The sequence below is a fragment of the Balaenoptera physalus genome (assembly GCF_965194825.1).
Source record: "Balaenoptera physalus genome assembly, chromosome: 19".
NCBI classification, from domain to species: domain Eukaryota; kingdom Metazoa; phylum Chordata; class Mammalia; order Artiodactyla; family Balaenopteridae; genus Balaenoptera; species Balaenoptera physalus.
In genome coordinates, this window is record NC_138900.1 from 38,657,255 (window position 1) to 38,668,976 (window position 11,722).

Below are 11,722 nucleotides of genomic sequence, written 5' to 3' on the forward strand. Positions count from 1 at the left end.
GCTTTATTGTTGAAAATCATTTTCTCTGCCTGCCATTCCATCAATACATATGGACCACTTTCTATGTTCGAGATGTTGGGTATACAGAATAATGTAGAACCTCAAGGAACTTAAGAACTGTTAATATTTATTCAGCACCTATTAAATGCTAAGTTCTGCTGAAGGTATGTTACATACATTGGAATTAATTCTCACAACTTGATAGCAATTATCATCCCCTTTTTAAAGAAAAGGAACCTAAGGCTAACAGAAGTCAAGAATTTTACCCAAAGACACAGCCAGGAAGTAGCAGAGCTGGAATTCAGACTCACGTCCCTTTGTCTACAAAGCCCAGGTTCTTTCCATGGAATCACATTGTGTGCAATCTGGTATTGGGGTAAAGTGGTGATGGAGATATAAAACACGTACTCCTGTTCTTATAGTATCTCAGTGTAGTTACTATAAATGTTGTATGGACTATGAGCTCCTTGAGGGCACATACCAGTTCTCCCTCATCCCTACAGCGGCAGCGCTCAGTACAACGCCTGACTTCACACTCTTGTCAAATGAAAAAAGTAATAACACTAAGAATAGAAGAGCATATGGTCAGCTGAGCTCTCCGGCTAATAGCTTTCCAAATAAGGCAAATGTTTTTGTATTCTCCTTTTATATACAGACTAGGCAGTTGCATAGACCACCACAGGTATTGACACTTAATTGGTTTCACATGATACAGTAAGCCATGCACCAGCGTGTGCCAAAGAAAATGCTTGCCCACTGTCTAGAGTTGGAGATTATCTGGGTTCTTCTACTTAAGTAAAAGGGTTTGAATCCAGTTACTATATCCAGCTTCTGAATCACCACCATCATCACCATCACCCCACTACCATTATTACCATCACTACTGCCATGATCATCAAGCATATTCTATGGCCAAACCCAGAGCTAAGCATTTTACATGCATCATCTCATTTAATAACCTTATGAGTTAATGCCATTATTTATCCTATTTTACAGGCAAAGGAAGACTCAGAGAAGTTAAGTTGCTTGTCCAAGATCACATAGGTAGTAAGAAATAGAATCGTATATTCGTCAGGATAAGTTAGAATATGCTTCGATAACAAATGTCTCCCAAATCTCAGTGGCTTAATTTTTGCAAAGTTTGTGACAGGTTTGAGAATCTTAAAGCCAACCATCCTCCATGCAGTGACTCAGAGATCTAGCAGCTCCACCATGTCCACCTGAGGCCTGCATATTTGCAGACTCAAGGGAAGAGAATGATGGGCATCTCATACAGACTTCTCATTTCCTCAGCCTGGAAGTGACTCACATTACTCATTATTCTGTGGCCCAGATTAATAACATGACACTGTCTAATGGCAAGGAGGCTTGGAAGTGTTGTCTCCAGTATACCAAGAAGGAAAGGAGAAGTATATAGGTGAGTGCTAGAAATATCTACCACAGATAGGGACTCCAAAGGCCTCTTGGTGCCTGGAGAGACCCGCATTCACCATGAATGTTAGATACGACTTCTTGAACACTTCCATGAGAGCTGGGGAGGATTATCACGTGCTGTGCCTAGACCCTGTGCTCAGACCCATCCAAGACCACTTGCATGCATTATCATCTAACCCTCACAATAACATCACAAGATAGGCACTATTGTCCCCATTTTCTAGATGAGGAAACTGAGGATCAGAGAGGCAAGGTGACTTTCCTAAGCAAAGCTGAGACCCAAAGCAATGATTTTCTACCTCCAAAACCAAACTCCAGCAAGATCACAAATAATCACATTCACTCATTCGTTGCTTTACAAAATGCTTCCAAATGTGTTCTGGATTTTTTATTCATGACCGTCCTATAAGGTTGGTAGGAGCAACCCCATTTCACAGGTGAGGACGCTGGAGCTCAGCAACGTTAAGTACATCACCCAAGAGTCCCAGGATTGGGAGAATGAAAGGTAGGCACCCCCCAACCTTATCATGGCAGCCCAATCACTGGGGGGGAGAGAAGGCAAGAGACATTCCAAACCTTACAGAGTTCATGCTCTTAAACACTTATAAAAGCTTTAAGATCCAGACAAAATCCAGACCTAAGTGCAAAGGTTACTGGAGTTGGGATTTTATTGCCAGATGTAAATCCGTCTTCTCTAAGACCTGCTCCAGGTCCCTTGTGCCTCACTTGAAATATTTCATGTGTGCTGAATGGATTTGTTGGCTCCCTGTTGCCTTCGTAAATTATGAATTCCAAATTTCTTGGGGCCTGGATCCAGCAGAGGTAGTCCTAGCTACCCACCTCCAAGCCCTGAATGGAGGACAGCTTTGTTTCACTCCTGGGGATTGCCCTGATTTACTCTTTGATCCACCATTTTGGATTGGGGAGGGTGGTGCTGCTTGGTTCATAACAGGTGACCCCTCAAGCCTCAGTGCCCAAGTTTGGACCATCACCCCATCATTCTGTGGCCACAGATGATTGGTCCAGCCATAGTAATACTAGACCAAAAATGGACCAATCAGATTCTCTCTCTCAGGAATATGACACTTATTAAAAGGGACATAGCTATTGGAGGCCGAGACTGCTTAATGGCAGCCTTCTGGAGAGAAAGTCTTTGAGCCTCTTGCTGAGACCTCTGGATATGTTTCCCTAAAGTGGGATTTCTAACTCATCCTTTCATCCACTGCTCATTTACCTTTTTGTTCTTAACCGAGCCAGGCTCCATCTGTTGCAGCAACCTAAAGAATCTTGACTAATACCTGTGTTAAGCACCCACCCTCAAGACAGAGACACATCATCTTCAGCCTTCCCACTGCCCATGACCTACTTTTCTGTATTTCTCTCCCAAACTCAGCAACTTTAGTCACTTTCTTTTGGAGCCCTACAGAATGGTACCCCTTGCAGGATGGGATAGGAAAGAAGCTGACAGTGTGTACTGGGTAAGGGTCAGAGCTCTAGAAGATGCTGCATCTCATTGGCTTTGTCATTTATGACACTGCTAGATCCCAGAGCAGCTAATCAGAGACTCAGTGGGACCCAACACCCTTTTCAGTCTGCCCCCATCACCTTCTCTGACCCCATCCCATCCATGCCTTCCCATATACCCTATTATGATCCCCAATATCTCACTTCATGGCTCTGCCTATGCTGATTTCCTCTCTTACCTGGAATGCCCCCTCCTCCTTCTCTGATCAAAAATCCAGCTTGCCTGTCACAGCCAGATCATTTCCTGATCTTCTCCACAAGCTATAAGGCACAATTAGTTAAGATTAGTCACTCCCATTGCCTTTTATGCTTATTCTCCCTCATTACACTTAACGTGTTATGGTATTATTTTCTGATTTATTTCATGTCTGTGCCCCCATTGGACTAGTTGTTATTTAAATACGTCTTCCTTCATAGGATTAATGCCACCAAATTACCTAATATGTGTCTATGTAGATAGAGGACTTCTAGGTTCCTTCCTTCCTTCCTTTCTTTCTTTCTTTCTCCATCCATCCTAAAACAAGAGATGCAACCTCATGGAGGAAAAGTCTGCAAAGGTCCAGTTCTTAAATGCTTAAGTAGAATGTATCATAAATGCTGCCCTGTAAGTGTGCCTAGCTCTGCACATAACTAAAGGGGAAAGTGTACAGAGTGGGGTGAGAGAGAGTAGAAGATGGGGAGCCGTGTAAAGGGAAGGCTAGCAAAGAAGAAAGAAGGTCAATCTCAGTAGCTTCTCCTTGTGCTGTTAGCCAGCTTCTGTGTGACATAAGTCCTTTTAGAACATGGTCCTCCATCAGGAGGGCTCATTCAAATGTCCCATGGACATTAAGAGAAAAGAATACTGATCTCTGTACTGAGGAATAATACACACGTGTCCAAAAGAGGAATACCTATGTGCATGTTGGAAAGAGGTACAAGTAGCTGGTCAAGTGAATAGAAGGATACTCATTGTGTATAAAGTAGCAAACATTTCTGAGTGGTCACAATGTACCAGGGACAGCTCTTTGTGCTCTACCTAATAATTTATTAAATCATCAGAAGAAAGTGTGGTAAGCTTGTTATTCTCATTTTCTTGATGGGGAAATTGAAAAACAGGAATTAAGAAACTTATTCAAGATAATCATGGCTGGAAAATGTTGGAGCCACAATATAGGCGGCCTGTATATCATGCAATACATATAGGCTGCCTACATCCAGACCTCCAACCCCCATGCTATAGTGTCATTAATTGTGTGTGTGTGTGTGTGTGTGTGTGTGTGTGTGTGTGTGTGTGTGTGTGTTTGAGAGAGAGAGAGACAGACAGAGAGAGACAGAGAGACAGACAGAGAGAGATTGAGAGATTATATATAGTTTATACTTATATGGCTTATATTAACACAGAAAATTTCTGGAAGGCAGCCAAGAAACTGTTAGGAGTCTGTGCCTCTGGAGAGTGGGGATGAAATAATCAGATGACTTACTTGTCTCTTTGCAACCCCACTACACTGTCTCTCAGGAATTCATTCAGCTGTAAGTAATAGAAAACCCAATTAACAGAGACTTAAACAAAACCAGTTTAGTTGTCTGACATAACCAGAAGTCCAGAGGTAGTGTTTTATTGGCTCCCTGATAACAGGGCTACTTTTGTGCAATTATCTTGACCTTACACTCTTGGTAACTCTCCTTCCTTGCTTTATTTTTTCCTCTACAGCATTTATCTTCGTCTAGCATCTCTATATTTTACCTGTGTACCTTGGTTATTTTCTGTCTCCTGCACCAGAATGTCAGCTCTATGAGGATGGGAACCTTTTTTGTTCACAGCTGTACCCCAGCACCCTAGAATCCTACCTGGTACAGAGTTAGTGCTCAATAAACATTTGTTGAACCAATGAATGAATGAATGTTGCTGCTTCAGTCATCACATGCATGTTCAAGACCGAAAAGAGAGGGCAAGTGCCACCATTGCTTCTGTCCTCTTTTATCATGTAAACAAGTGCTTTCCCAGAATCCTCCACACAGACTTCCTCTACATCTTATTGGCCGGAATTGGTTCACACGGCATGCTCCTGTTCCCCATCCAAAGGTGCTAGAATCCAGGAGCCAGTGGTTACAACTTCACATGGCCACCCCAGCCAACATCAGGACGTGCTTAGCCAGGAAGAAGCAAGGAGTGGGTATCAATTAGACAATCAATTGTATCTCCCACAGGTAGTCTGGCTTTTTACCACATGAATATTCTACTTTAATTTTATATATTCCTTTTTCAATTTTTTTTCTTTTTTAATTTTTTAACTTTTTAAAATTTTTATTTTATATTGGAGCATAGTTAACAATGTTGTGTTAGTTCCAGGTGTACAGCAAAGTGATTCAGTTACACATATATATGTATCTATTCTTTTTCAAATTCTTTTCCCATTTAGGTTATTATTACAGAATATTGAGCAGAGTTCCCTATGCTATACAGTAGGTCTTTGTTGGTTTCTCTAATTTAAATACAGTAATGTGTACATGTCAGCAACATGGATGGACCTGGAGATTATCATATACTAAGTGAAGTAAGTGTGGCAGAGAAAGACAAATATGATATATCGCTTATATGCAGAATCTAAAAAAAATGATACAAACGAACTTACTTACAAAACAGAAACAGACTCACAGACTTAGAGAACGAATTTATGGTTCCGGGGTGGGGGGACAGTGGGGGGAGGGATAGATTAGGAGTTTGAGATTGACATGTACACACTGCTATATTTTACATTCTTCTTGAATACAGATGTCCAGGCCACACTTGAGGTTTACTCAAATTCTCAGAGGGCGAGGCTGGGCGTGTGTGCTTTTTAAAGATGCTCAAAAGATTTCGATGCACCATCCATGATAAAAAGAACTTTCCAGAGAGTCTGTACTTATAGGTAGCAGAGGAGTTTTTAAGTCCTGGAAAAGGAAGTGTGACCTGACTCCCAGAGAGATGGGAGCCCAAGGGACCTTTGTAGATCATGGAACTCAGGCTCTCCATTTTGCAGCTGAGTAAACTGAGGCTTCCAGAGGGACAGAGAATTGTCTAAAGCCTCCCAGGCAATCAGTGGCAGGGCCAGGGCTAGATTCCAGCATTGTCTCTCAAACCAGTGCTTTGCTCCCATAAACTCTTGGCCACCTTTTTCTCCATCATCAAGTGTTTACAGCCAGGGGCGGGATCCTGCCGTTACTCACATTTAACTTTTACAGAGAAACAACCAAGTATCAACTTTCCCTTTCTCCGTTAACTGCATAATCTACAGTAATAAATTAGTCCCCAGGCAAAAAGATGCCCTTAATCCCCACACTGCTTTTTCATATCCCTGTGGTGTTTATAATGTAAAAGGAGTTTTAGTGGTTAATATCCACTCTCAGTCTTCCCCTTTATATATGTATAAATTTATATTTCATAATTATAGTTGCAGGTTTCCCCTCTGCTCTGCCCCTGCCCTTGAGCTAGAGAGTGACACAGGAAATGGTTTATGTTCTCCGGTCTACACTGACAGTCTAATCCCGCTTGTGTATTTCATGCTGTCTCCGTCAAGTCCATTTTCTCTCGGCTACTGTGCCCAATGTCTCCATCTCTGCAGACTCGAAGCAGCATGTGCCTGGAGCAGATATAGGCATCCCCCCCTTGAAGGACTCCAGCTTTAGGGCAGAGAGTTTCAGAAATGCAGGTGAGGAGACCCAAGGTCCTGTTGGTGGATTCTTCACTGTTGATTAAATGCCTCATACTCGGCGCCGTGCCTGTGTGATTGCTATGAACAGTGCAAACTTTCTCTTCTGAGCTCTCTGTTAGAATAAACCTGAACAATCAGAAAGCAGAAGCATGCGTGGCTTTAAAACTGCCAGGGGAAATCTGATATAGCAAAAGGCAAATGAAAGAGCAAGGTACCGCCTTCACAGAGATGGGAAGAGCTGCCAGGCTACCTCCCAAAGCCTGTATAGAAATCCAAGGTCAGACTTCATGCTTTCTTGCAAAAGGTGCTAGAACCCCTGAGAGGAACAAGCATCAATTCAGAGACCCGTTGGTTCCCGGGTTGTCTCAAATGCTAATTGGTTATGTGACCTGAACCAGAGGCTTAATCCCTCTGGACCCCAGTTGCTCATTTATGAAAAGAGGATAAGAAAACCTCCCCTATTTAACCTCCGGAGTGACTGGGAGAACAGAATAAAGCAACTTATGAACGTGTAATACAGGTAATATGGGTAATGTAATACCCACGTAATATGGGTAGATTTGAAGCAACTGAGTCATAGGTGCCCTAAAATTCCAGCTCTGTATTGCTCCCTCCCCTATGCCCATCAGCCAATATTTATAAGAGATGTATTTTCCTAGCCATTTAGACATTATATATGGCTCTAGTCTTCAGTCAAAGACAAATGTAAAAAATATCTGCTGAGAATCCAAGGTGCTGGTGTCAACAGGACCAAAATATCTATTTAGCTGCTCCATTTTTTTTCATTTCTATGCAGATATTTGGTATTACATAGACTTAAAAACATAGGGAAAGCCAACCACCTGCTATAAAAAAGAACATAGCAGCAGTTCAGATCATCTGTTTATTAGGTGAGGTGGTTATTTCTTGAAACTGCATCATCTCAACAATTAAGCATTCAATTGGAAATGTTATTTTCCCCAGACTTTAAAGCCAGCAGCTTGAGTTCAAGCCCCAGATTTTCAGAACTAGCTCTATTACACTGGGCAAGTTAAGCTCTCTTAGGCTCAAACTTCTGTAAAACGAAACAAATGATATCTAATTTCAGGTATACATTATAGCTCAACTGTAAACCCCATGGGGACAGGGATTTTCATTGTCTCGCTGCACTAAATCCGCAGCCCCTAAGTCAGTGCTCTTAAATAACAAGCGCTCAACGAATGCTTGGTGAAGGAATGAAGGAAGGGTAACATAAAAAGTGCTTAACCTCATGCCTAGAGTCTTGTGATCATTCAGTAAACATTAAGCCGCTTTCCCAAATTATTACGGTGCTAGATAAGTGATTTCAGGACGATGCTAGAATATTTAACTCATTCAAATGCAGCGTGCATGAGGGCAGGAACCTGTTTCGTTTAGTGTTGAATCCTCATCTCCTTGAACCATGCCCAGCACTCAGTAGACACTCAGTAAATATCTGTTGAATGAATGATATGGGCTGTTCTTCCCAGACAGACCACGTGCTAGTTGAAGAGAAGGACCAGCACCGGGATTTTCCTATATTCTCACCCGGACTGTGTGTGCACAAAAGATACACAAGCATTCATAGCATGGGAGGACTGCAGACTATCAGGGGCTCAAGACTGCTTAGAACCACCACCATCTGTCAATTACACGTAAGTGTTATGGGGCTGTACAATAGTTTGGACTCCAAGTAACAGAAACATCTTCTATTACCCCTGAAACTCTTCCTGCAGACAGAATTTCGAGAGAAAAAATTGCATGAGAAAATACTCACTGAGAAATTCCACAACCTCTGTCACTATGAAAAATGTCATGGAAAAGGATTTTTCTTATAAAACAGCAACTTATGAAAGCAATCAGTGCTGGAAAGCTCAAAGATAGATGAAGAAAACAAGAGGAACAGATCCAACAGCTCCGGTTTTATGAATAGACGATTCCACCACCCCACTCATTTGTAAGATTCTCGTGAGATCTTTTTTTTACAGCAGGTTATGAATCATCTTCATGATATCTTTAAATGGATGATCAATACTATATTTTCCCATAAAATGTTTGGTTTGAAATCCGATTTTAAGTGCATTAGAGTTTTTGTGCACCGAATGGGTGAATGCCATAATAAATTGTCATCAAATATGAAAGAAATATAGCAGAGATTAATTGCCGTATTTATTTATGAGTCTATAAAATACCTTGTGACGGTCCTGGCACATTTTTGGGATACCAATTTGAACCTTCAGGAAAGTTAAAAGCATTAAAAGAGACTGCAAGGAGATTTATTATCAGAATGTTTTTAATTGCAGACCCAAGCAGACATGCAGGTATTAGAATGGCTATGCCCTTAATGGGCATGTCTCATGTGTTTCTCTTTTTTTTCCCCCCTTTAGAAATGATATACTTCCCATATTTTTATTGATTTGAGAAGATTTGTCATAAATTACTCTGGCCAGCACGTGACATCACAAATGGTCCCAGCTTCCCTAAAGTAGTGGGCCCCAGGTGGCACAAAAAAAAGAAGGCTCCTGGCCAGTTCTAATGCTCAGCTTTAAAAGTAGGAGAAACCACAGTGAAAGAGAATACCAGCAGAATGCAGCTAATCAGACAAAATGTATATGGCTTGAAGCTGCTCGTATTTTAATTGAAGCCTTAAAGTCTACGACAGTGAAATCCTTTGGGAAGAAGAATGACAAAATAGCATCTTTAAAAATTGCCTGTTAGCAACGGTCCAGTTAGATTGCTGTATGCAAAAACGCACAGTCCCTGGCTAGAGTCAGAGCCAGCACCAAATCAGCTCCCTTTCCCACTTGTCTAAGCCATGACTCTGTCCCCTAAGTGTACACTCAAGACCTCTCCTAGGCCCTGTCGCAAAGGGGAAAAAAGACATGGCATCTTATCCTAGCAAGTCCTTATGTGTGGCTTCTTTCAGGTTTTTATTTTTTACATGCATATTTTTTCTCAAAGACTTTGGCTTCAAAAGCTGTTCCCTGGCCTTCAAATCCATACATCTGTCATTAACTTTCAATTTTAATTCCTTGAGATGCCTTGAGCTTATCATTAGAAAGATATCACCATCCAGAAGATAAAAATAATCAAGAATTTCTATACATAAAACCTGCTTTGTAAGTGAGAAGTTAATGTACCAACCCCCTCCCCCAGTCTACTGATGCAAAAACAAAGATTAAATTATGTATATAAATATATATATAAATATATAATTTCGTTAGTGACTATATATATACGGTCATATATATGTATATCTTTCTGAAAATAGTCACTAACCAAATTCCATTAATTGTTTTATAAACTGTCATAGATATATAGACATAATCTTGGCTGAATTTCTTAGAGGTTTTTTGTTGTTGCTGGTTTTGTGTTTTTTTGTGTTTTTAGGTTTTTTTTTTAATATTCTTATCCATCACAGCTGGGTCTGTTTGCTGTTTTCTATTTTAATTAATGACCATCATCAAATTTCTAAAACTCCCAAAGTATTACAGAAGCTCTTTCATAATACAAGTTGATATAAAAGCACATAGTAGAGACCCTGAACGAGTGTGCTTACTGTAGCATCTCTTTAGATATTTTCTCTGCTAAATTACACTGTGTTATCCCAGGGCACGACATCTCCAGCTGTATCTGGCTTTATGTATGTTTGAAATAAGGTCTTGTGGAAAGACCCAAAGTGGGGAGGTCTGAATTCTGGCTCCTCCTCTCTCATCTATTGGGTTATGTAATCTTAGATTTGCTTCCCACCTCTCCAGTTTCCTTATCATGAACCTTAAGTAAGGTAAAGCAGTGGTGTTTAGGATAGCTCCCAAGCATGCTACAAATGCAAAAGAATAGCAAATAGCAAAAGCTATGATTTTTAACTCCAAGCTCAGGTTTGTATCTGGCTCACTGATACACCAGGATTGCTGCATTGTCTCGTTTTTTACTTTATCCAGAAGTTCATTCTTTATTTCTATTTGCCACCTTCCTGACAAGCAACAGCAGCACCCTCCCTCATCTGGGAATTATTGCCTTTTTATTTTCCCCTCCTGATGCCAGAGCTGCTGCTGACAATATGTATTCAGGCAAGGGGGCTCGCTGTGTTTCACGATCAGATGCCATGCACACTACTTCCGTCAAAACAATTAGTGTTCATTTCGGTTTTACTCGGGGAGACCTGCGGTGACTGATCAGTATAAATTATAGATGCTTCTGTCCAGATGCACTTGTTCATTCATGCATAGATTTGAGGAAATTTCATTCTTCCCAGTTCAAAAACCGTCACTAAAAATCTCATACTTAAAAAATATAATTTAGCACATTTTCATCGGTGTTACTTTATCCATATACTTACGCATTCCATCTGTGATTTGAGGCATTTGAAGTTGATTTGGGGCATTTGGGAGTGATCATCCCCTCCCTGTAAAATGTGCTGTCTTTCTAAATCATTAGGAAATGATGGCTATTTAACTCAAAATAGTGCAATGTGATTTTTTTGTGTGTGTGGTACCTGCACTCAGCTTTACTGTCAAGACACATCCTTTACTCTGCCGGCTCAGGACCTTCAGTGCATTTCAAGCAAAGCAACATGAACTTCAAATAAACGATGTGGATTAGTGTTCTCCCTCCTCCAAACAGGCCTTTGACTGTTGACTTTGTTTTAATGAGCAGCTAGAGGAACTATCAGGGCATGTGGCATTATACAACGAAAGAATCTGTATCATCTGTATAAAACACGTTAGGTGGAATGACTCCCTTGAATATAACTGGGAGGGTCTGTACTTCAGAGGCTTATTTACTTGCTTCAGTAAAATTCAATGCGTACACATAGACAATTGGGCATTTTTCCCGAAACGAAATTAGTCGGCGCTGAATAAAGCAATGAAAAGCCAGCACGGTGGAGAAGCTCAGAGCACTTTGGCTGCAGAGGCGAGTGCCTGTCGACAGTCAGGAGGACGAGAGCAAATTCCACGGCAGTTTCCCTGAAGCACCTTCCAGGAAAGACCTCTTTTCACCTGAGGTTTCTGCCAGTCAGAGGTTGGTACTGGTTGAACCTGATGGTTTGGTTTTGTAATGAGGGCCCCAAAATAATGGGAAAAGGCACACTTCAT

The 11,722-nt window shown here is 41.1% G+C and overlaps 1 long non-coding RNA gene across 1 annotated transcript in view; it reads left to right on the plus strand.

Annotated features, from left to right (window-relative positions):
* The window catches only part of LOC309648414, a 186,278-nt gene that overhangs the window by 15,101 nt on the left and 159,455 nt on the right, over nt 1-11,722 (plus strand). The window lies entirely within an intron of this gene.